Consider the following 26,708-nt stretch of genomic DNA (forward strand, 5'->3'; position numbering starts at 1 on the left):
TGATGAAGTCTGACTCCCCTGAGTTTGAGAGAGGTCTCCAAAGATTCTTTGGCTATCTTCCTCCTCTGCCTGACTTAAGCATGAAACAATGACAGAGGGTGGGTACAGCCTTGTGCTGAAAAGGGCAGGCTCCTTGGGTGATCAGGCCTGAGAAAGGATATGTAAAATCCTGTGAAGCCTGCTTTGCTAAGAATGCTTAGTTAAATGATAAAGGCTCGAGCAGGAAATGAGTTTTGTTTCCCAAAGTTTTGTAGCCTTTTAGCGGATAGATTCTGACTCAGAAGAAGCCCTAATAGTTCTTTGTCTGCTATCTACTGTTTGATTCTTACTGTCTGACAATGATTAACAAACTGTGCCTGTATTCTTGCGCAAATTAAACCCAATAAAATCCTGTCTAGGCAAGGGTCAGTGCTGTCCCCTTGAGAGGGTGGCCAGGCTGCTCTGAGGTGCTCCCCCCTTGAGGGAGTAGCCATACCATCCCCTTTCCTCCACAGGACTCCGTAGTCTATGTGAATATGTCTCATATGTCATCCATGACGCCGAGGGCACTGCGAGCTGGTGCCCGAGTCACATCTTGGTGCCAATAACAGGCCCAGCAGTCCTAGGAGGATCTTTTGAGCACAGAGCCACCCAAACTGAGTGTTTATCAGCTCCTCCAAAATGACATAGGTAGTGGAGCCTGTTGCAGGACTTGGGAGAGTGGGGAGGGTTCCACAGTGTAATAGGAATTTCATCGGCTTTCACCAAACCAGTCTGGCTTGAAAGTCAGACAAATTCTCCCTGCTCCCATGGTTTCACTCAATGAACTGCCTTGGAATGTGAAATTTCCACTCTAAGATAAAATATTATCTGGGAGGGCTGATATAGCAAATAATGGCTATCTAATAGCAACCTCTTAGGATAAATTAGTTTATTGGAATAGCCTTTGAGAGAAGCAGTGACCTGAGAGGCTGAAACTGAAGACTGGCGAGTCTCTATAGAGCTGAACTGTCTAGTATGATACCATTAACCATAGGCTATTGAGCACTTAAAGTGTGGCCAGTCTGAGTTGATACGTAAAATAGACACTGGATTTTGAAATGTAGTATGAAAAATGAATACTACATATCTAGTTAATTACTACTTTATATTGATTGCATGTTGAAATGGTAACATTTTAGATATATTGGGTTAAACAAAATATACTAAAATTAATTTTACCTCTTTATTGTTACTTTTCAAAATGTGGCTACTAGAAAATTTAAAAATTACATTATGCATCTTGCATTTGTAGCTCCTGTTATACTTGTATTGGAAAGTGCTGCTTTAGAAATACTGTCCAGTGTAGGCCTTTGAACTACAAGGGGTGGGGAGCATGGCTTGGGAAATGTGGGATGGCTATGTACCAAGTTGATGGTGGGTGTTAGAAATATACCTTACCTATAATCTAGTATTCCTTTAGGCAGAACCCACCTGCATTAGCTTATGAAACAAATCTCTTCTGGTAAAGCAAATATGTATTGTACCTATGTATGATATGACATTTTCTTCTCCTAGTGACTGAATCAGCCATTCACTTCTAAATGTAATACATCTTTCTAGGGGATCCATCTGAATCTATCTCCTGTCTGTCTGTAACCTGGTCTACTTCAACAGGCTAGCCTCCTCCTTCTATTGCACTCATTGTTCTTAATGTCTCTCTCTTACATCATCTCACTTGTTCTAACCCCCCTGCCAGTCTCATGGACCCTTCCTTGACTGCATGGATCCTGATTTATCTCCCTTCATTGACTTTTTTGGGTGCTTGGTTCCTGAATGTTAGCTTTGATCACACAATGGCTATTGTTTTCTTCTTGCTCTGAGGTCCTGTCTTGAGGTCCTAGTGTATCACCCACTGTGCCAAGCAGAGTAAATGCTTTAACAAATACTCAGTTGCTGGCATCATTGTCTTTGCTCTGCCTTATTGTATCCTCCTGTTAACTGCACCCTTAGGGAGAAGGCACTGATGGCAAGCCACTTAAGGCCAGGTCCTATGCTTTCTATCTGAGTTTTGAGACTCATTTTTAAGCTTGACATCATTTACCCAAAATGTATCCAAGTGTTATAAGAATAAGGACTTGGTGATTTCTGACCTTCCATGACTTGTGGACATTTGGCTGGGCTAGCTGCCCTGAATGTTTCCCCTATGGGCCTGACACGGTGCCTGTGATTCCTTCAGTAGAGATATGTTTCTCTTTATGATGTTGTTTCCTTTGAATATGTAATATTTCTATGAGAGGGAATGCTTATTAACTCCTACACCCCAAAAAGGGTGAAGCTGTTGGAAGATGCCAGGTGGAAGGGAAGAGAGGTCTGAGAGAGAAAATATTAAGGAAATGTGGGGCGGGGGTAGGTAAAAATACACATGGCCTCCTTCCAAATATTCTGAAGGCTAGCCCTTCACTGGGTCTGTAAAGGGTTCACATCTTTGCTCTTTCTTCTATCGCTGCAGAGCTGGAGTAGAGGAATAAACCTCACGTCAGTAAATCAACAGAGCTGAGAGATCAGTCAGTCAGTCAATCTTAAGAGCATTCTTGGATTTGTGGATGCCTTGAAAAGGATGCTTAGAGAAAGTGAGGATAGGGTAGTTATTAAAAGAGATTAAAGGGTATTAGTGAGTGCCTCAGCAAGTTGTAATTAAAAAGAGGGAATGGAAAGGAAACAGGAGACACATTTTTCCAGTCACTGAAACTTCAAGGAGGAGTGAGCTGGCCTGTGAACCATTACTGCTTTATATTAATTCTCCTGTATACTCCTGCTTTATATTAACTCTATACTCAAAGACACGTCTTTCTCAGTTGGAAATGTCCTAGTCAATTTCACTGTGTAACACAGAGAGGGGGCAGCCCAGGAGACTGGGCAGCCATGCTAACCTCAGATGGTATTGTTCTGTGAAGGATTTTAAATCCTGTCCTGAAAAATAAGTGAGTTGTTTCTAGAACACATCCTTCATAAGGAAGGGGAATAGTCATGATATCTATGTGGGGAAGTTGGGTCTGGGAGAAGTAAAATAAGAGATCCCACTGGAATCTGCAGCAGTCAATTGTATTACAAAGCACACTGTGACATGCATGGTAATGAGTTAGTCCCTTTGCTGACACTTATGGCTACAAAAGAAAGGTGGGAGGTCACATACCTGATGAGGTTTAAGAAGGTTTCTTTATTTCTTCTCTCCCAAAATCTCACCTACTTCTGTCAAAGGTCTACCATTCCCCATTAGAACTTCCATTTAATAACTGAAGACATCTCTGTTAATGTGCAAACTATCTGAGTATCACCATGTTTAACTGATGCCACTCATTTACTCTTAGGTAAGGATTAGAGGTCTGAAAAGTGTTTTTGGAGAAAGAGACTAGGTTATTAGCTTATTGGGTAATTAATGCAATAGAAGAATATACCCAACTAAGTACTCTCAAATTTTAGCTTTGATTGTGATTATGTACATCTTTATTATTTCAAAAGATCAGGCAACAGTGGACCTAAAGCTCTTGGAGTTACTTAAGAGCAAATATGTTTAAAAACTAGTCACATATCCAGATACACATAAAACAAACATCTGGCTATATGGAGAATTCTTGGATTACTGGTTGACTTTTTCATCTTTAATCTCTATATTCAGGGTTATATAAACTTGGCATATTCTCACAAAGTTTTCCTAGTCCATAGCAGATTAGAAAGAAGCAACACAAGCAGAAGTGGCACAGTCAGAAAGTGACAACTGGCAGTCTGTCAGGAGGAAAGAAGAAAAAAATTTTTGAAAATCAGCCATTAGGCTTTCCAAAGGCACAGCAGTCAGATTAATGAACATAGGAACTAACAGTACTTTTATACATCAAGACCCCCTCAGATATCATTATGTGCCAGTTAAACAACCACTGATTTTCATTAGGGGTGACTGCAAGACACGGGAAAACACTGAAATTAGATTCTGTTTCCTTGCCTGAATTGAGGGTAGATACAGAGAAGGGAAATTGTAGGTATTGAGCTATGAACTGAGGTAGGTGGTTTATATCTCTAGTCCCTTGAGTTTCTCAGCGTTCTCATACAGTAGGCATTTTAGAGAAGAAACACTGAAGCTCTGTTAGTGAGTGAAGATTAAGGTTAGTGGCATCTGTACTTTATGCATGCCCACATCTCCCTTGCACATCCCTTCCTTGCCAGAGGGATAGGTCACTGCTGCTCTTCCCTTCACTGCAATCATTTCCTTCTTCTCTTTTTACTCTTTTGCTTCCTGAGCTCAGAGCACCTACCTCTTTCTGTCACAATTTCCAAATTTTTTCTCCATTCAAGGTCTAGCTGAAGACTTCTTACCTCACATCACACAGCTTTCCTCTCTGTCTAATTTCCATAGCTCTGTGGCATCCCTGCTGATGGCTTGCTGATGGGTTCCTTTCAACCCCTGGCTTTTATCACGTATTCTACACAGCCTTGTGGTTGGCTTTGCCTCCTCATTTAAAGGCTTGCTTCCTTTGGTCAGGGAACTTGTCTTCTCTATCTTCCTTCTGTTTTCAAATTCCACACAAAACACTTATTAATCCTAGTAAATTCTTGGTTGTCTAGAATGCTCAGAGGTGAATCTGAGTACTCTCTTCAGCACTTGTACATTTTTGTTTAGCTGATGTCCACCTGTGTCCTTGTCTATGAAATACCAACCCCCTAAAAGCCTGCTATAAGAATGTCTTAAATCGTTTTACAAATTCTTTCTCCACTCCTCACTGGCTCTGCCCAAACAGAGAGACATCTTCTTCTAAGGCTTGGAGTCCCTAAGTATAGTAAATATGTTGAACATTGCATCTATTAATTTTTGCAGTCCTAAAAACTGAGCAAAGGCAAATTTATCCCCCATATTCTAGCCTCAATGTTCCAACGACTTTGGCCAGAGTAGTTTCACCCACAGTTTCTTCTGCTCCTTGCCTCCGCCCTCTCTCATTCCTAGTTCATAGTGAGCCTCCTGCCTGCATCTCCCTTCGTCCCCAGGAGTCGCTGTCCTTTGCTAGCACAGGCCCTTTCCTCCCTTCCATTCTCCACCAGTAAGGTCATTTCGTCAAACTAAAGCTCATTAAAGGAAAAGGCAGAGAGGCCATTCAGCATTCTGACCCCAGATATTGTAGTGAAAAGCCCTTTGCCTTTTATATTTCAACCTGAATAGGTGTATGACTCAGTAGTGGAAGGATTTGTAGCTGACACTCAATAGAAGCTGCTCTCGAATTTTGACAAATCCCATCTTGAGCCAAGAAGAGAAACAGATATTGATCCTAAGTGTACCTAATTCATCTCTGCACTTGTAATCCCAAAAGAAAATGCCTTCTATGACCAGAGGGCAGTCAATATTTTTTCCATCTTGTAAAATAAATAGCAGTTATTTTGGTTTGTCTTCATGCGTCCGGGGCACCAGAAGTAAACAAAGAGTTGATTTTTCCTTTTTCTATAGCCAAGTTATAATAACTACTGGGTCTCTTGTTTGGCCTAATTAAAACCACATCAAATAATTTGGATTGATGAGTGACTAGAGGCACTTGTATTATACTTCAGCCATATTAACAAGGAAGCCTCGTCCCCCAGGCTGGGGAGTGGCATATCTGTTGAGACTTAGCTGGAGACATACAATAAATTGCAAGAGAATTCATTTCAGGGGACTCTCTCTGACTGCAACAGGATTATAGTTTTAGCCACACTGGGGAGGTGTTCATTTTGACCAGGGGTCTACTTACAAACATGGTTTTATTTATTGTCCTTCCTCTCCTTTACCTGTGAGACTAAAGTTAGTTATGGGGGAACTTCTAGAAGGTCAGCAGATCAGGCCAGATAGAGAACTGTTCTGTTTCCACAATCATTCTGTATATTCTCAACCCAGATGGAGGGTCACAAGTTGTTGGAAATACATTTGTGTCTATATTGATCCAAGCCCCACATCATTTCCCAACCACCCCAGGTCAATTCCAACGAACGGGCACAGAATCTCTTTGCTCCTCAGACACTGTACCTACATGTGGGCAAACCATCTGCTCAATTCAGTTTTTCTACACATTAATAATTGTTTTTATTATCACACCTGACCCATTCACTCAGATAAACCAACCTTCTATCTTCTTGAAAATGAAGAAAAATATCAGAGATCAAATTTGGATTAGCCAGGCTTCAAAGGGATATTAATTTCAAATTACAAATCATTTTATTTTGAACCATCAAACAAAACCACCTGGACTGTCCCCAAATTATCTCAGTGCCCTGTCAGATTTTTTATTTGAATGTAATGTGAGTCTTACAGAGGTAATTCTGATTTCCTCATGATCTGCCAGGTCCACGGGGTGTCGGGTAAACCAGTCCTCATGACAAAACAATCAGATGTTTGGCAATTGTGTTTTACTCTCTAGCCAACACAGCCTGCTCCTCCTTCCTGTCAGGGACCACAGACTCACTCACTTAGGCGGCTGCTGTAATGGCAGAGGGGGCATTACAGAATGTGGATTAAGGTAGTGTCCTAGCTGGCTTTTTCAAACCCCTACTAACAGGCCTACTGGTTCTATACTCCAGGTCTGAGATGTTTTTGCTGCAGGCATGGAAAGTTCAGGGCCAAAGGCTCATCCTGTCCATCAATGGGGACACGATTGAAAAATATGCTAGACAGAACTAAACAAGTTGCTCCCAAATTTATAAAGTGTCTACCTAACACATAGACTTATAACTAAAGGTCAACAATCTAAGTAGAAATGTTGAAGCCAAAAGACTCATTAATGTGAATGGGCAAGCAATATGTTTAAATGAAAGAATGTAATTTGATGAGGAGGTAGAAGTTTTGAAAAGTATCTTCAGCCTTGGCCCAAACTCTGTGTCCTTAGTTAAGTCACTTAATATTTCTGGGTTTCAATGTCCTCATTGTCAAATGAGAGGATTGGGATTAGATGGCCTCTAAGCCTCCCTGAAGCTTTAATATTCTATGATCCTGCATCTCAAAGGCATGTAAATAAGCCATTGGGAAGATTTACATTGTTTTCTTTACAACTGTAATGCAGGAATAGAGATATTGGGCTTATCTCAGCATGGTTAAAACTCAAGAAATATCAAGCTTATGTTATGAATCTCCTTAGTGGATCAAGGCATTTATTTACCAAGGTTCTTCAACATATTCATCTTCTAAGGTTCCAGGAATGAAAAAAAAGTGGTGCACATTATTAGCAAAACAAATATTTTTATGATGAAATTGCTTGTGGCATCACATTTCATAACATAGCTAAGGCATTAACATACATGTATATGCTGTGTACATATTCATGATCATGGGTTCTTACGTATAAAAAGAAAAATGAAAAACCTCAGAGATAATCTCATCTGGTCCTCTCTTTCACAGATGAAACTATAAATCCCAGAGAAGAGGAGTTGCCTAAAGCCACCTAAGTAATTTAAAAATTTGAGAATTGAATGGCTTAGTTCAGGGGTCTCAACCCCTGGGCTGGGGTCCATGGCCTGTTAGGAATGGGGCTGCAAGTGAAGCTCACCTGAGCTCTGCCTTCTGCTCCCTGCCCCTTCTACTGAGGTAAAGCCAGCGAAGCTCACCTGAGCTCCAAGCTGCTGTGCCTCCTGTGCGCCATTGCCATCCCTCCATATCCCATGAAACTGGTCCCTGGTGCCAAAAAGCTTGGGGACTGCTAGGTTAGCTGATACTTCTTTAATCCTTTCTGTCTCCTCCCACAACTGCATAGGATGTACACATTATAAGTAAGTAAACACTTGTATCATTGAGGTAACATTCAAACATGGCATCAGTTGTTTGTATACCTGTAACATACCCAGCAATAAAAAATACATTCTTAAGGTCATTGAAGAATTCTTAAAGATCATCCACAGACTACAAACCTCTTCCTCAATTTCTCTAAAAATCTGACATAGCCAATACAGCCCCTGGGTTGTAATTTATCCTAAGTCACCCAGTAAACCCAGGCTAAATCTAGATTTCTGTCCTGACTGGTTATTGTCAGAATTGGACCTGGAGTGTGGGGCTTTTACTTCTCAGGCTGTGTCCCTTCTCTTATAGCAAATGGGCATTCATCCAAATTTTATCACTCTTCTGACATCTTATCCAGTGTTTGCTTGAATACTTTATTCAAATACTTTATAGAGTCCACTGTTGCCTGAACTAATTCTGCCCTAAGAATGTTATTCCTGATTTAGACCTTAAATCAGATTCCCTGTGACTCCCACTCCTGTTTCCTAGTTCATCCTCTGCTCCACCCACTTGTATATATGAAGGCAACCAGTTTTCCTGTCCTGCCGTTAGTGGTGAAACGGCACCAGAATGTTACTGGACCTCGCTTGGTTCAGCAACCCAGTACTTGAGTTTGGCAAAGAAGAAATTCTGAGCCAAGAAACTCAAATTATAAGGGAAAGTTTCTGTAGACTATAACAAAGGTAGAAAAGGTGAGCCAGTCAGGCTGCATGGACTCAGGAAATGAGTTACCGAGGCAAAAGAAGGGCCTTGGAGTTTAGGAAAAAGAAAGGCAGAGAGGCCTGGGGAAAGGAAAGGGGAAAAAGCTCAGGTAGGATCCAGAGAGAGAGAGAGAGAGAGAAAACAGCCTGGGGAAAGAAGAGGATAGGTAAGAGTGTGGGGTCTTCCATCCTAAGGGTTTTTATTCCCCTCTGTAAAGGCAATAATCTTAGGGGAGGTCCCAGGAGAAGATCTCCATAGAATATTCATAAACTTTTCTAAGTATGTCTTATCAGGGACATGGTCTCCACTGATTGGTTGGTGCTAGGGGAGGGGGTCATTAGTCATTGCCTCTGATCCTTGCGTAGTCATGGCTCTGTCTGGAGCCATGACTCCTGCTCCTGGAGCTGAAACACAACAGAGGCCTAGAAGTTATCTCTAGTTTAACCAAAACTCTGTCTCTGTGGTCAACAAACCTGAGGCTTTGTTCTGAAGTTTATTTGATGTAGTCCCAAACCTCATTGTCCTGAGAGGGCTTAATGCTTCAGGGAGGGGTCATGAAAGGGCTTGTATAAGAGTCTATCAGGCTGTTCTTTGGCCCCTTGTTCTGCCTCAAGGGGTCTACCACCTGACTAGCAACATGCTAGGGAAGGAAAGGTTAATGAAGGGTCTGAGCCACATGACTGGAGATCTGAAAGGTAAGATCTAAACTGCATGACCAATAATACACTGTGGGAGGAAAGGCCACTGTGCGGATGAGGTCCTTGTTTTCCCAGTTTTGCCCATTGCAGTGTACCCTGGTGACATTCCGTACCTGGCCTATCTTCCTACTTACCTGCCTAGCTGCCTACTACACTGCCGCCCTCCAATTTTACATTACTGGGTTCAGCTTTCCTAGTCTATTCCCTCTTTCATTTTTCACACTGTGTTTCCCCTCCTTTGGGTATTTCTCATTGTTCTCAGGAAAACATTGTGCTCAAACAGAACATGATTCCCTAGGTGTTCTCTGATCAGTATAGAGTATGGAGAGCTGTTATTCACCATGAACAGGATACTACCTTTCCATCAAACACAGAGACTCATCAGTTTTCACTTATTGCTTTGTTAAGAGGTGATGAATTTGCTCAATCTTTTTCTTGGTTTCTCAGCAGAAGGCAGGCAGAGGAGCAGTGGGCTTGATTTCAAGAATCTCTTTTCTGCTAGAACACTGAAGAGCTTGTCAATATCTTTTCTTGGTGCGTTTTGTCAAACCGATATTCCAATAGACAGCCATTAGCACCTCACCCTACACTTCAGAATCACATTTGGGGGAATTTACTTTGACTGATTACAGCTTGCAGGGATCATTTGGTTCTATGGATCCAATCTTATGTTTCAAAAGCCATTTCCTATCAGGGATGGTGTGTACATGCCTTGCTTACACTGATTTGTAAGGAGCAGGATAGAAATACATCCTTTAATTTTCTTTGAGTCTTGTCTAAAGGAAAGAACAATCTCTCTCCCCACCTCTCCCTCACCCGCTAAGAGCCAGCCACTAAAGATAAAAGATATCACACCTCCTAAGAAATCTGATAAAAGCAAATTGTCACCCTATTGACATACTGAGATGGCAAACTATACAGTGCATTTCTCAGTCCCCAGCAATATGGATGTTTTTCTTTCCAGAAATGTATCTGATTGGGGAAGTTTATTGTCCTATAGATTGTAATGTGGTGATCAGTCAGATAAAACCATCAAAGGCACAGTAACTCTGATTGTTATAATAAGCTATGGACGTATTTTCATCAGGGCACCAAAGAAAGATAAAATACCCAAGCAGAGGAGATTCAAGGATATGATTCTCTTCTATGGGGAAAGCATTAATATAGGGGAAAACATAGTTTAATAGGCCAGGGGAAAAATCTAATGGGTGATAAGAATGATAGATTTTATGGAAAAATATGTGATAAGAAAGAAACATTGCATTGTTTGGGACACCTGTAGTTAATTATTGCAGCTAAAGACATTAAAATCAGTTTCTTTGCTCATATATCTTCATAGACTGTTTGGCAATATTAAATGACAAAAGCTTAATAGTCAAAAGTACTGAGTTAGCAAATGTTTTCTAATTTTAATAACTTCTTGTTGTAATTACTAAGTCTTAGAGTGAAATGATTTAATTAGAAAGTAATCAAGAAGTGTCTACTGTTAATTGAAGGAATTATAAAAGATCTACATTTTTAATATATTTCAAGGGTAATAAAATTAGAATTCACCATAATTATTTTTAAACCACCCTGATGAGGAATGTTTGACATGGGAACAACGTATTTGATGATACTTCCTGGAGTGGTGCCCATCATGGAGAATATGATGGGATCACAAGATCCTGTCCATTTTGTCTGGAAAATAACAATAATAACAACAGCTAATATTCATTGAAAACTTACCAACTGCCAGAAAAAAAAGGTGGCTCAGAGCAGGAACCATACCTGTTTTATCTACCAGTGTACCTTCTGTGCATAGAATAGACTCCTGAGAAAGAATCTGAAATCATGTTGAATGAACACAATGCAGAATCAGAAAGTGTGACAAGGTCCCCGAGCTCAGTTTTAATGGAGTCCGTCAGTGTACTCATTCTTACCATTAGAAACCCCTGGTTGGCAATGGTTTTTTGGGATTAATAGACTGATTTATATTTTCCCTTCATTCCAGAGTATAATACACATTTCTACACACAAGTTCAGCTGAAGTAACAAAGACCTTGCCACAGATCCTAGAGAACAGATTTTTACTGTTTATCTGCTACTCTTGTTTCTCCTCATAATTTATAAGCATTTAAGCACAGGATATTACTGGGTATTTGCAGAATGCAAGTTAATGGTAAAGAAGGGAATGAAGAGAAATAAAGAAAAGTTAGTGTCAGTTCCATTAAAGTAGTAGTGTTGTTGCTGAATATTTCAAAGATAAAATTATTCAGCTTCATACCATCACCATGGAGTTGAGAAGGTGAGCTATTCCTTTAAATAGCTAACTGTACAAAAGCAATCATTTTCATGAGCTCCGAAAGATTCACGTCTTTACTAAACATACCCATCTCTTGCTGTCCCTCCCCAGCCCATCACTATGCTATGCATGCCTCACCATCCACAGTCTTTAGCCACAGTGAATTATCAGGGACTTAATAGTTATGTGGGATTTAACAACTCTTCTCTGCATCTTGGACCATCAACTCCTCCTGGACTCTCATTAATCCCGGGAGCAATGGCTTAGACCATGATCATTATTGCTTTAACAAATACTTCCAGGATACAATGAAAGTGACTTTCCATTTATCTTCTATGGAAATTCATTCTGCAGGAGTGACACTGTCTGCTTAAGAGACAGAAGCTATTGTTGCAAAGGTTTTTTTTAAAAAATGGTATTACTGTTCTCTGCACTTATTTGATAGCATGTGGCAAAAGTAGGTTTACAGTTATGAGTATGCAAAACAGGGTGTAATCTTGTATCATTATTTATTAATTCTTGCATGATTTCCATACAAACGTCTGTAAGCCTACCTCTGCCCCACCCTGTATTCAAAGTCAAAGAACAATGTTTTGTTTCCTGGCTCCTTGGATGATATTTCTGAGATTCCTTCCCACAGCTGAATTTTAGCACACCGGGTGTCAGGAAACCCACAGAATTTCTCTCAGTTATCTTCTAGTTGCACATTTTTTCAGTTAAGGTCCCTTTTCATTCTCTCTACACAAAATATATTTCTGACTTCTCTGCTCAAACTGTAAGAACATATGCTTTCTTGTCTCTGAGAGATTTTTCTAATCTTTCAAGTCCCCACTGCCTGGTCCAATTAGGTAAACTGTTTGTCAAACATCTTCAAGTTTACCCAGCAAAGCTGTTGTACAAATAACATAATTTTGAAACTTTTTCTCACTGAAATTGCTGAAATTTTCCCCTTTTGTCTAAATCCAAAGTAGAATGACTGGGGTTTTAAAAGCACAACATGATCAGCTGTCACCGAGTGGTGCAATATAATCTTCCTGCTTCCAGAGCAGTGTGGCATGTGAGACTCATCTCAAACATGCTGTGGCCATAATGGAGAACATTTCTCCACATTTGAAGATTCCAAGAAAAAAAACCAACCGTTTTTTAACACATTTGGAATATGTCAACGACTGATTGTGAAGAGCGTGGGCTCGAGCAACATTTCAATAATACGAATGGATTTTAAAATGACTACATGCAGGTGATTTGTATATTTTAACTGAAAAAATGGAGAGAGGAAGAACAGAGGCATGTGGATGAAATAGCAGACACCAAAGCTAGGCGCCCCCAATTTTAAAAACTAAAATGGACTGCAATGAGTCATTTGCAAAGCTTTGGGCCTTCTTATTCTTGCTCTATCTGTCTGGAATGGGTAGTCAGCTATTTGACAGCCCCTTCCTGTCCTGTGGCTGAGACAGTAACTGTGGCCAAGTTAAGGAGGAATTGTTTGGAATGTGAACATGGTGACCGATGCCATCGGCATCAGAATGACCACATTCCCTATGGCGTAATCTAATTTACTAAATATGAATATCTTCTTAGAAGCTGCCAGGTTGCCCAGAGTGCAAACAAATAAACTGTAAGAATAAAATTAGCATTACGAAGCATGGTGTGTTTTTTCCATTCCCTGCTCCTTCTGCTCCACACCACCAATGCCCGTGCTTTAACCCAAATCAATGCACATGATCATTGCCTATTGCAAAATTCACATGTCTGCAGGAGCCTGCGTGGGTGATCATTGAACTTCAACATCACAGAGGTGAGGCTCCTGCTCCTGTGAGGCAACACACTCCCCCATGGGGCCTCTCACCTTGGGACCTGTTGAGCGAGCGGGTACCTTTCTGCTCCCCCAACTGCTTTAGAGGAATCTACTCCTCCACCTACCTTAGGACAGGGTAGTATGCAGTTTAAGTCTTCCCAGTTGAATAAAAAATGTTTTTTATTAAAAGTGAAAAAGTGTTTTTTTTTGCTTCGAGATGAACATATCATTTTCTTCCTCTAATCTGTCAATAACATAATAAATGCATTTTCAGATTTAAAGATAATCCTGCATTGCTGAGTAAAATGCTACCTGGTAATGACACAATCTTTTCACAGGCATGTAAAATTCAAAGTTTTAATGCTTTGTTTAGGGGATTTGTGTCTGTATTCCTAAAGGAGTTAGTCTATAATTTATTTTTTTAGCTGTCCTTGTCTAATTTTGGCGCCAAAGTGACACTAGTTTAATATTTTTTAAAAAAAGGGGAATTTTTACTGTTTCCTCTCTTTGACATAATTTATATAATAATAGAATATTTCTTTCTTGGTACCTGAATGTTATTTAAGCACTTTTCTGTATTTTGCAGTTTCTCTGTTTTCATTTTTATTGTCAAAGTTTTTAAGTATTAATAATTATTTTTCATGATTAAAAAATCATATTTGCATTTTGACTTTGTGCTACTGTTTTTTATCTCATATATCTGTTAGTACCTCATTAACTTTTTTATTAGTTACTAATATTGTTTATTTTTGCCTATTCTAGCCTTGCTTTGTTCCCTTTTCAAAGTAGAAGTTTACCTTAATAGCTTTTCCGAAGAAACACCTTTTGTTATTTCATTGGTCCTCTGCATTGGTTCTTTTTTTTTCTTAAGTTAGAAACATTATATTAGTACAACTAATTGATTAATTCCTGATGTTATCATTGTTATTTCCTTCTATTTTTCTTGGTTCATTCTTTTTCTTATCAGGCTTTTGAGTTAAAATGTAATTTACTTATTTTCAATCATTATGTTTTTAAATGAGTATTTTTGGAGCTAAAAATTGCTTTCTAACCATTTTATAGTTTCCATCATAATTTCCTTTTAACCTGCAAATTACTTAGCAATCACTAAAACAATCTAAGCCTGTTTTTATTGTCTCATTCCGCTTAATTTTTAATTTAGTGGTATTGTGATCAAGGATTATGACCTTTATGATGCTGCTAGAAATTGGTTGAACCTGGTTTTGACTTCATTCATATATGCTCAATTAAATGTTTTATATGTACCTGAAAATGTCACATAATCATTTATTTTCCTGAGCAGAGTTAGTCAAATGTCTATTAGACAAATATTTTTATTTTGTTGTTCCAATTTTCCATATTGGTAAAGATTTTAGTCACTTGAATGTATCAGTGCTTGACAGATGTGTTTTAAAATTTCCATTATAATTATATAGTAGTCATTTGCTCAGAAAATTTTGTCAGTTTTAGCATGACATATTTCTTCATCAAACAACCCTCTCCTTATTTTATTAATTCAAAAATATCTTTAGTTTTTAAAATAAAGGTTAAACTTATTTATAATCCACAGCTAATTAAACTTACCGCTACTTAAAAGCCATTTCTGTGCTCATCATTGTGAGACTTACCTCTAAGTACACGTTTTCTTGCTGAAGTGGATACCTTAATAATTTTTTATGAGTGTCTATGGGTAATAAACTCAGTATTTATATAACTGAAATTGTCTTTTCAGGGAAACTCCTGGACAGAGCTGTCCACATCACTTTTGTTCACTTTTTCTCCTCCTCAGTCAGGCCTTTGTTCCTTTCATTTCACTGAATCTGTCTTATTAAGCAGTGACCTCCAATGCCACATCCAATGGTTGTTCTCACTGTTCATCTTCTTTAATCTAGACCAGCATTTGACACTTTACAACATCTTCCTCTTTGAAATGTATTCCGCATTTCCTCTTTATGGTACTGCTCTTTCCAGGTTCTCCAGCTACCTCGCTGGCCTCTGTTACATAAGCTCTCATTCTCGTTCCCTCCACCTTTGTTACTTATAAGCCACACAGTCCCCAGGGGTCAGTTCTCAAATGTTTCTCCTTATTTCTGTTCATACTTGGCACATGCTTTAATTAATATCTAGATGCTGACATGTATCTCCTGTTCCCACCTTTTCCTCTGGATTTCAGATTCTTATATCCAGCTGCCTATATGATATCTTCATTTGAATGTCTGATTAGATACTTTATGTATATAAACAGCCTACTGGTTTTTGTCCACAAACCTTCACCTGCTGAATTTTCTCCATCACATAAGTGGCAATCCAATTCTGCTCACTTCTTTAGCCAACTACCCGAGAGCCCTTCTTCCTCCCCTGCCTCTTCCCCTATCTTCCTCCTCCTTTTCTCTCATCCTCCCTCCTTTTTCCTTCTTTTAAGGTCAATCTCGAGTCCTCCATCTGGAACTCATTGCTCCAGACATTTTTATGGATAACTTCTTGATTCCTTTGGGAATCTGATCAAGTGTCATAGCCTCAGAAAAGCCTTCCTTTATGTCTCTTCATAAATGACACCTTCCCATCACCACTCTGTATCCCTCATCCTGCTTTTTTTTTTTTTTGGTAGCACTTACCGCTTCAAAGTGTATTATCTGTTCTCTGTCCACCAGTCTTTGTCAGAAAGGGGGCTTGAGGACAGGGCCTTTTCTCCTCTGTTTTCTGATATATTCTAAAGCCTAGAGCAGAGGTGGAAATGGAGTAAATATATAGAAAATTATTTGCTGAATGAATAAATTATACCTTTGTTTTATAATCCTTCAGAATTCTGTAATTCAAGACTTACAGTTATTTTTCCTTCAGTGCATCTAATATATCATTCAATTATCTTCTGGCACCTATGGTTACTAAAGGGAATTTACTCACTGTCCTACTAATTGTCATTTCTTTTTATTAAGAGTAATCTGCTTTTCAAGGTTTTAAAATTGTTATTTAATTCTTGACATTGCATAGTATAACTCAGGATGAATTTTAGAGTTAAATGTATATAACATATAGTATATAAAATATGTATATAATCTATAGTACATAATAAAGTAAAATCTATAGCATATGTAATATTAAATATATATGTACACACATATACACACTACTTTCCAGTCTAACTTTCTTTCAAAAATTTCTTTTAAATCTGAGAATAATGGTTTTCTTAAATGTTGGATAATTCTCAGGTATTTCCTTCTGAAATATTGTTTCTCTATCCTTTCCCAGAAATCTTTCATGCTGTTTTCCAGGCCCTCAACATGGACTTTTTCCATATAAAAAAATCTTATTTCTCTAAATTACCTTTAAGTTCACTATTTCTAGTTCTCTAATGTTCAGAGTAGAGTTTTAAACTTCCTTTAATTTTCAAATATTAAATTTTTATTTTCAAGATTTCTGATATTTTTCTTTCATTTTTTATCTACTTGCTCTTTACTCTTAAGTTTGTTTCATAATTTAAAAAAATTTAGTGGGTACTATGCTTTTCTGTATACTTTAGTCATTATAAACATTTAACTAAAAGCATTTGTAACATAGCTGTATAAAACAAACTTCCCCTGGCTGGAATCAATGTTATAAGTTCTTTTTTAAAAAGATTTTATTTAATTTTAGAGAGAGCAGAAGAAAAGGAGAAAGAGACGGAGAGAAACATCAATGTGTGTTTGCCTCTCATGTGCCCCACCTCCCCAATGAAAACCTGGCCTGTAACCCAGGCATGTGTCCCGACTGAGAACTGAACTGGTGACCCTTTGCTCCACAGGCCTGCACTAAATCCACCTAGCCACACCAGCCAGGTCCCATGTTGTAAGTTCTTAAAATTACAAATGATGTGTTTCACTAAAAATTTTGGAGGAGCCTGGGTTACTGGTGAGAATCTGTGAGCTAGAGTAGAACATCTGATGTTTCTCAAAGACCTGGCCCAAGTTAAGGGACTACCTCCACTTTAAAGATTGGCTTCTATATTGACAGTAAACGGGGAAATATTTTGGTTAGAGTCATGGTGTGAATATTTAAATTTACTTTTGTTATCTTTTTTGTATTTCCACTTCATTATGTTTTATATTTATCTACTATGATATCCATGGGACTAAATATGATTTCTTTATACCCCCTTTTTTCTCATCTGAAATTAAGAAGTTATTTGTGAAGCAGGAAGATATGTATTATATTTCTATTCTTAAAAGATATATCAAAAATGTGCATTTACCTAAGACTAATTAAAAGTTAATCAATGCCTTATCTTAAGCCAAAAATGTACAAAGACCTTGGAATTCTTAAAACTTATGTTTCTTCCACAATTCCATTCTTACATTTCCTGCCTTGTTTCTAAAATCCCCACTTATGTTGTATAGCATCTTCCATCAATACTTGTTTTAGTGCAAAAACATACTTACTACATTAATTGTTTAATATCTTTCGTGCATGCCACTTTTTCCTTCCGTCAAGCTGTGGGAGCTGTATTATCCTCAAAACATTCACTCTCACTCCCATCATAGAATTATACTTCCCTCCCTCCTGGGTGTGAAGATTGGTTTGGCCAGTGAACAGAAATGAAGTGTGCCCCTGCTGAACCGAAGCTTCGAGAGACTTTGCTCTGAGGGCAGCTCAACCTCAAAAGGGACAGGGTGTGACACAGAGCTCTTGCTGCCCACAGCCACATGGGAGTTGTGTCCCACCCTGTACTGGTGCAGCCTAACCGAGCCTCTCCCCAGCCTCTCCCCATTGATATGCAAAAGTCTGTCTTTAAGAGCCTTCCCACTGAGTTTGCTTAAACAAAATCTTGTAGTTTTTTTGTCAGAAAAATATTATTATGGTTACTATGATTATTATTTAAATCCAGAAAAGCAGACAGTAAAACACCTCCAACTGTGTGAGACTCCGGGCAGCTGAGTGTCTGGAGCAGGGGATTAGAAGAGGACCCTCCCCTTTGCCTTTGTACAGGGCCCTCACTCTTTGGCCAAGGGAGTGGGAAGGATTGTGCAGTCAAAAGGAGAAAGCAAAGAAGAAGGGGAGGAGTTGGGAACAGAGGCAAACAGAGCATAAAATGTCACTGTTGCCCATTTGAATACAGGGAAATATGACAATGGGAGGAAGGAGCCCTTCAGTGGGCTGGAGGGAGGACAATCAGGGAGATAGTACTGGGATGACCTGGACCCCCAGCATCACAGGACTGCGTGGGGTGGAGAAAGGGGCTGGCTTGCGTGCCAGTAGAAGATGCTGCTGGGGTCCCTCAGGGGCCTCTGGGACACACTGGCTACAGTGCATCTGTACCAGCCACCCTGGAAGTACCCAGAGTAACTCCTATAATATGGTGCCACTGGCCCTGATTCTGACAGTACTGGTTCCAGTGCCAGGTGCTCTGCTGACACTGGTTGCAGCTGGGTTGAGGGTGGGTCTCTGCAGGGGAGGGGGCAGCACAGTTTAGGGGACTGGTTGCAGCCTCCAGAGCTCCTATAGTTGTAGATGCTCTTACTTTTTCTTTCTCTTTATTTTGAAAAAACCTCAAAAAAATCATTAAAAGTAGAAAGAACTTTTTTCTTTGAACCCTATGTGAATCTCTGACAATGTTCCAACATCCCTTCAGAAAAGGACATTCATCTACATAACTCAGTACCACCTGAGAAATGACATTAGTGCATCATTTCATCATCTAACCTTCATGCCCCCTCACTTTTCAGTAATGATCCTCATAGCAAAAGCATTCAGTTCAGAATCACATGTTACACTTAGTTGTCCTGTCTAGTTTCTTTCAAATTGAGAGAGTTCCTCATGTATTTCCTTGAGTTTCACTGTCTTGACACTTTTAAAGTCTACTGGCCAGTTATTTTGAAGAATGTGCCTCAATTTGGGTTTGTCTGATGTTTCCTCATTATTGCCTCTAGATTTTATATCTTTGGCAGAAATGTCACAGAAGCAATGCGATATTCTGCTCATTGAGTCTTAACAGGTGGCATAATTTTGATTTGTCACGTTAGTGGTAATGTTTACTTTAATCACTTGACTAAACCTGGCATATGCCAGCCTTCACCATTATAAAGTTTTTAAAAAAATAATTATTAAGTATTTTGTGTGGCATTACTTTGAGACTGTAAAAAATCACATTACTTAATGCACTTTCAGTGAATTCATTCATATTGTAATCTCCATGGCTTCCTAATTTTATTTGATGAATTATAATCAGACACTATTATTACTTATTTTGATGCTGAAATTATCTCAGATAAGGTCAGTAAAAGATGCTTAGTAGTTTCATGGTATATTCTCTTGAAACATCCCTGTCATTTTTGAGCACATTCTTAATTTCAAAGACAACAAGGTGTTTCATTTTCATCTTAAACCGCCCCAGCTCTGGAATCAGTACTTCTTCTAAGGAACCTTGGTTCATTTTAAGTGGCCCATGACCTTTAGAAAACCAGATTTGAGTTTCAGATATGCCCATTGCTATTCATATGTTGCTTCTCCTAGGCCCTCTAAGTGGACCTGCTTTAGGAATCTGTGTACATATGGAGGGGGAGAAGGTGGGTACACACATACATTTATATCTTTCTCTCTATTTCTTTCTATTTATCAAATGTCATTTATCTATCTTAAAAACCCTGAGTTTATATTGATATATCCAGTTCCAGTCCAGTGCCACAGGATTCATTCTTGTTTATGCTTTTTCCTTATTTATAATCACCTTCCCTGAGAGCGAGAAATCTTGTTCTATATTTTCCTCAATATATATATTTTTTGCGTAATTCCTTTGCATATATTTAGTCTTTTATCACTAATAGCTATTCTTGCTAAGTTTACTGTCATTCTAATTGGTATCCTCTGTAGGTGTTATTTTTTAATAATTTTTATTTTTTATAAAAATTTTAGATTTACAAAAAAATTGAGACTGTTGCAGAGAGCGTTCCCATATACTATGCATTCACATTCCCTATTTATTAATATCCTTTATTATTTGGTACAATTTTTATAATTAGTGAACCAGTATCTATACTATTACTCACTAGAGTCCATAGTTTATTCAGATTTCTGTAGTTTTTATCTGTGTTTTCTGTTCCAAGATTCCATCCAGAACAACACATTATGTTTAATCATCATGTTTTGTTCTGGATTGAATCCTGGAACAGAAAACACAGATAAAAACTACAGAAATCTGATTCACTGAGCCATATCTCGGACTTCCTTGTTTTTGATGACCTTTATAATTTTGAGGAATATTTGACAAGCTGTTTTGTAGGATGCTCCATTGCTAGAAAAGTTCTGTTGTTTTTCTCAGGGTAGAACTGGAGATATGTTTTTTTTTTTTTTAGGGAAAACCCTAGAAGTAAAGTGCCATATCATCACATCCTATCCATGTTATATACTCTCAATATGATTTATGACTCTTGATGTTGACTTGATCACCTGGCTAAGGTATGTTTGCAACATATCTCCACTGCAAAGTTACCTTTTTATTTTCTTTCTTTTAATACTTACACTTCTGAAGAAAGCCAGTCTGTGCAGCCCATGTTTTAAGAGAGGGAGCTATAAGCTCTATTTCCTTGAAGGTAGAATATCTACATAAATTACTTAGAATTCTTTTGCACTGGAATTTACTAATTTATTTATTCACTTATTTATATCAGTGTAAACTTAGGTATACTTATTTTAAACTTTTGACACAGTTTATTTTTTTGCTTAAATTGCTCTATCTTTGGCCATTAGAACCTCTTTCGGCCGGCTCCTGGGCTCCTTTGGCGTACCACCATCATTGTGGTTTTTTTTTCACTATTATTTTCCAGTACTACAAACTGTTCAATGCTCACCATTAAAAAATTAAGCTTTATCCTCATCTGAGGACATTTTTCATTGCCTTTTTCCTTTTGAAAGAAGGGAAGAGAACAAGGAAGGGAGAGAAACATAGACATGAGAGAGAAGCACCAATTGGTTGCCTCTCATACACACCCAGACTGGGGATTGAACCTGCAACCTAGGTATGTGTCCTGGCCAGGAATCAAACCCACAACCTTTTGGAAATGGCACAGCGTTCAAACCAACTGAGCCACACCTGCTAGGGCTCAATGCTCCTCTTTATACTTCCTGCTTCAATTCTAGCATCAGCCATTTTCTCAAGGAGTGTTTTTGCTTTTACTCAAGAATGATAATCAGAGACCAAGACTGCACAGTAGGTTTGCTTGTAGCTATTAGAATATTGTTTCTTTTAGGCCCTCTTTCAGATGACAGCAATGAATTATATGTGTGTATACTAACCTGTATACATACATATACCAACAAATATTTCTATATGTAACCATCTCTATCTAAATTAAGCTGAGTTAATACTGATACCTCTATTGCCATATGGATTATTTTAGCCTCCCTTGCTTATCTCTAAGTTCTCAGTCCAATTGTGAGAATTCTAATTCTTATAACTTTAAAGATTTTTTTCTCTAATACTTTTTTATTGAAACTAGTTGAGGATTTTACTTACTTTATTTAAAACTCATTGTGCTCTTTCAAATAGAAGACTTTTTAAATTAAATGATGTATCTCTCTCAGACATTATATCTTTGAGTACTATAGCTCCACATTCTCTATTTTCTCCTCCTAGAACCCCCAGTAGGTCCAGATGGAACTTTTTATTTTGTCTCTTACCTCTCTTACCTTTTTTTATCATGAGTCCCATCTCATTATATCTTACACTGCATTCAGATGAATTATCTCTATTTGTATCAAGTTCAATGGGTCAACTGTATTTTTTCTTTACATGCATACCATCTAAACAGCACCCCAAAAAAGATATGAAACATTTCTACTGTCACAGAAGGTTCCTTCATGTCCGTTCTAAGTCAATATTCTCCTGAAGAGTCCTTAATAGTCATAGGTTACTCTTTGTGAATTCCTATAAATGGAATGTTGGCTTAATATCACTTTTGTCTGGCTTACTTAATTTTATTTAATTTGAGATAATTTTAGACATAGAAATGTTGCAAAAATGGTTAAAACTTCCCATATACCTTTCACTCAGCTTCACTTTATGTCAATCATTTATATAACAATATGTCTGAGATGACATAAGTATGTATTTCAAATAGGTATTTACCTATATACATTGAGTTGCTGGGTTATAAATTATACTGTTTTGCCTTCGTAGATTCTGCCAAAATGTTTTCTAAAGAGGGCAAAACAATTTGCAACCCAAGTTTTCAATATATACAAATTCTAATTGCTTCACATTTTTGCCAATCCTTGATACTGACAACTGTTTTATTTCAGACATTCTCCTGGGTGTGCAATAGTATCTTATAGTGTTTTTAAATCTTTACTTTGGTTATAAGTAACAATTTTGAACAATTCTTCAAATATTCATTAGTCATTTCTATATCCTTGATGAAGTACTTGGTTGAGTCTTTTGCCTACTATTTTTTATGTTATTTCTTTTACTGATTTGTAGGTGTTCTTATATTTTCCGGATAGGAGTTTTTGTCAGTATATGCATTGCATGTACCTTCTATTCTGAGTTATCTTTTGACTAATACAAAAATTAAGACAATGTTTCTAGAAGAAAACATAGGAAAATACACTCAACATGGAATAGACAAATACTTGTTAAACACAGCACTGAAAACACCAAGATTAAGAAAAATATTGATAAATTGTACTTACAAAGTCATTTTGACATACCCATATTTTAAGAGTTTCAAGCAACTTTTTCTTTGTTATTGTTACTATGTATATTGATTCTGTCTCATGGAGATTTGTTTCTTCAAATTATATTATTATTATTAATCTATAGTCAGTAGAATTTATTTTTTATTGGAGCCTAGCAGTTTCTGTATTTTGCAAAAAATCTTTTAATAATAGACTATTATTTTATTACTTCTGGGGCTTCTCCAGTTATGGGCCCATTTCATATTTATTCCCAGTTTGGAGTCCTTATTCCACATATATGAATTTTGAATGCATACCTACATTTGGAGCAGGCTTAAGTATCCAATGTATTTTGAGTGATCACACCTATAGTATCAGAAAAATAATGATTCCTTGCTGTTTCCCCAGGCTGATGGGTGGACTTTTCTGGTCTTCACTTATTGCAAAGGAATATGCTTGACAACTCTCAGGTTTTATAGACAGCTCAGTTCTCACACAGCAGAGCCCCGTGACAACACTGTTCCGCATGGATGGGAGGCAGGCAATTCTTAATCAGTCAAATTCTCCAAATTTGATTAAAAATCCCTGCTACGTGTCCAACTCTCTGTTTCCAAAACACAGAGATTTTAAGGATTCATCTAGTAACATCTCTGAAAAATATATTTTATTAAATGTTGATAAAGAATTTGAGGTCAAGGTCTTAGTCATCTCTGTATCCCTATCTTTTAGCACAGTACTGTAGTGTATTGATTATGTGAATAAACTAAGATTAAATCTTATCTCTAACAAAAACTGATATCTGAGGAAGATATAGTTGAAATCCATTTTTTGAAAAACTGCCTTTTGATTCTGTTTATTTTTGTGTAAGTTATGATCATTTGACAAGAGTCCATGAGAAAGAGAGTACGATAACCCTCTTGTCAATACCATGGATGTGTCAATAATGAAAAAATTATGTGCAGTCTGTCCTGGGAACAAGAAAGCAGACAATACCTATTATCCATGTGTCATTTCCTGGTTGAGGACATAAAAACAGATCAAGGCAAAACCCAGTGCGTCTTTAAATTAGTGGCACAGATCGATGCCCATATTTCTCTGTGTCATGTTTCATTATGTTGGACTATTTATGTCATTGTAACCCAAGGCATCTTAATGCAACCTGACATCCAGGTTATGTTGCATTAAAAAAATAAGAAGCTATTGCATTTTGTTAATGGGGTGGAAAAGATTTCAGGTCTTTTTTTCTGCATAGGGTTATCACATGTTGTATGTATGGGGGATTCTGCATGACAAGGTTGAAAGGTCAGGCCTTCAATTTAAGTCCATCAAAAATTTCCCTTTAGCTTAGCCTCTTACACCTATTTCACATCAGTAATAGAGGTATCAAGATTAGTTTGGGGGTGATAAATTATTTTCTATGATAGTGTTCAGTAAAGGCCTCTTAGATTAAGACAAATCCAAAAATCCAAACCATGACATAATTTATCTTTCAAGATTCTTCTTTAATGCTATGCCTGTCAGTAAGCTTTCCTTCTTACGATTTTGTTTCCTTCCCTTTTTTCTGAACTTTCAGAACAAGTCATATCTACTAATAAGATATATTTTTATTTCATAATAATAGTATTGATTTTTGAGTGTATATTTTAGCCCCATAAATATCCTATATTTCTTCAGGGTAGAAACCACTTTTATTATTGTAGTTTAGTGACTCTCTAAACTTTATGGTACATAAAAATAATTTAGAGACTGTTCAGAAATTTAGATCCTTATCATAGTGCCAGAGACACTGGCACTATACAGTGGTTCTGAAGTGGAAATCAGTAATCTGCATTTGTAATAAAAACCTGAAGGAGAAGGAATACAAAGAATACCAACCTTAGGCACATCATAGTCAAATTTCTGAACACCAGAGGCAAAAAGATAAAGAGAATGTATTAAAAGCTGCTAGGAAAAAACGAACATTATATGTAATAGAACAATCATATGAAAGATGGTTGATTACTTGTCAAAAACAATGAAGGCCAGAAGACAATGGAATGACCATCTTTGAAGTACTGGCAAAAAAAAAAAGAAAAGGAAACCTGCTAAACCAGAATCTATGTACAGTGAAAATATCTTTTAAAAATTAGACCAAAATAGACATTTACAGATAAATAAAAGCTGAGAGAATTTGCTGCTGGCAGACCTGCACTATATGAAATATTAAAGAAAATTTATCAAGCTGAAGGGAAATGAAATCAGGTAGAAATTTGTTTTTTTAAGAAGGAGTGAAAGCACTAGAAGTGGTAATTATACAAGTTAGTATCAAATACTGAATTTGAAATGTTCTGTTAATTTCTTTATGGCAAATAAACTCTTTAAAGCAAAAATGACATCATTGTAAGGTTGAATTCATTTATATGTAGAATAAAATATACGACAACAATACCTCAGAACTGGAAGTATGAAGTGTGAAGTGTGAGCTGGTAAAATATTCATTCTAAAGATATTCTGATAAGTTAAGGATACATATGGTAATTCCCATAATAACAAAAAAGTAATAATAAAAAGCAATATAGATTAAAAAGCCAATAGAGGAAAAAATAGAATACTAAATCTATTCAATTAACCCAAAAAGTAGCAAAGAAATAAAAACCAAAACAAAACAGAAAAATATAGAAAATGAATAGTAAGATGACAAATTTAAACCTTACCATATAAATAATAAGATGAAATGCAAATAGACTAAACATTCAAAAAAGAGATCATCAGACTGAATATGAAAATTAAATACATAGTGTCTACAAGACATAATTTAAATGTAAAAATGTTGACTAAAAGGAGTATATGTATGTGTTTATATATCATAACTAAAATGTGAATACTTCCTGTCAGTAGTTAATTTGTTTATATTTTTAATTATATATCATTGATTACACTACTACAGTTGTCCTGATTCCCTTCCTCCATCCACTAACCTCCCCTCCCTCAGGCAAGCGCCATACCATTGTTCATGTTCATTGGTCATGTGTATACATTCTTTGGCTACTCCATTTTTTATACTGTACTTTATATTCCCATGGCTATTCTGTACCTACCTATTTGTACTTCTTAAACCCCTCACGTGTTCACTTATTCTCCCCCACCTCCCTCCCATCTGGCAACCATCAAAACATTTCCCATATGTGTGATTCTGTCTGTTCTTCTTGTTTTGCTTAGTTTGTTTTTTAGATTCAATTGTTGATCTATATGTATTTTTTTTAGCATTTATTGTTCATAGTTTTGATCTTTTTCTTAAATAAGTCTCTTTAACATTTCACATAATAATGGTTTGTTGGTGATGATGAACTCCTTTAGTTTTTTTCTTTTCTGGGAAGCTCTTTATCTGTGCTTCAATTCTAAATGACAGCTTTGTTGGGTAGAACAATCTTGGTTGTAGGTCGTTGCTTTTCATGACTGGATATTTCTTGCCAATCTCTTCTAGCCTGCAAAGCTTCTTTTGAGAAATCGGCTAATAGTTTAATGGGAATCCCCTGTAGCTAACTAACTTCTTTTATCTTGCTACTTTTAAGACTCCCTCTTTATATTTAGCCTTTGACATTTTAATTATGATGTGTCTTGGAGTGGGCATCATTGCTTCCATCTTGTTTGGGACTCTGTGCTTCCTGGACTTGTGTGCCTATCTTCTTCACGGGAGTAGGGAAGTTTTCTTTCACTATTTTTTCAAATAGATACCCAATTCCTTGCTCTTCTCCTTCTGGCACCCCTAAGATGTAAATGTTGGACCTGTTGAAGTTGTCCCACTTACACTATCCTCATTTTTTTGGACTCTTTTTTCCTTCTTGTTCTTCTAAGAGGTTG

Source organism: Artibeus jamaicensis, unplaced genomic scaffold, assembly GCF_021234435.1.
Source record: "Artibeus jamaicensis isolate MK-2021 breed Jamaican fruit bat unplaced genomic scaffold, CSHL_Jam_final contig_354, whole genome shotgun sequence".
NCBI lineage: Eukaryota > Metazoa > Chordata > Mammalia > Chiroptera > Phyllostomidae > Artibeus > Artibeus jamaicensis.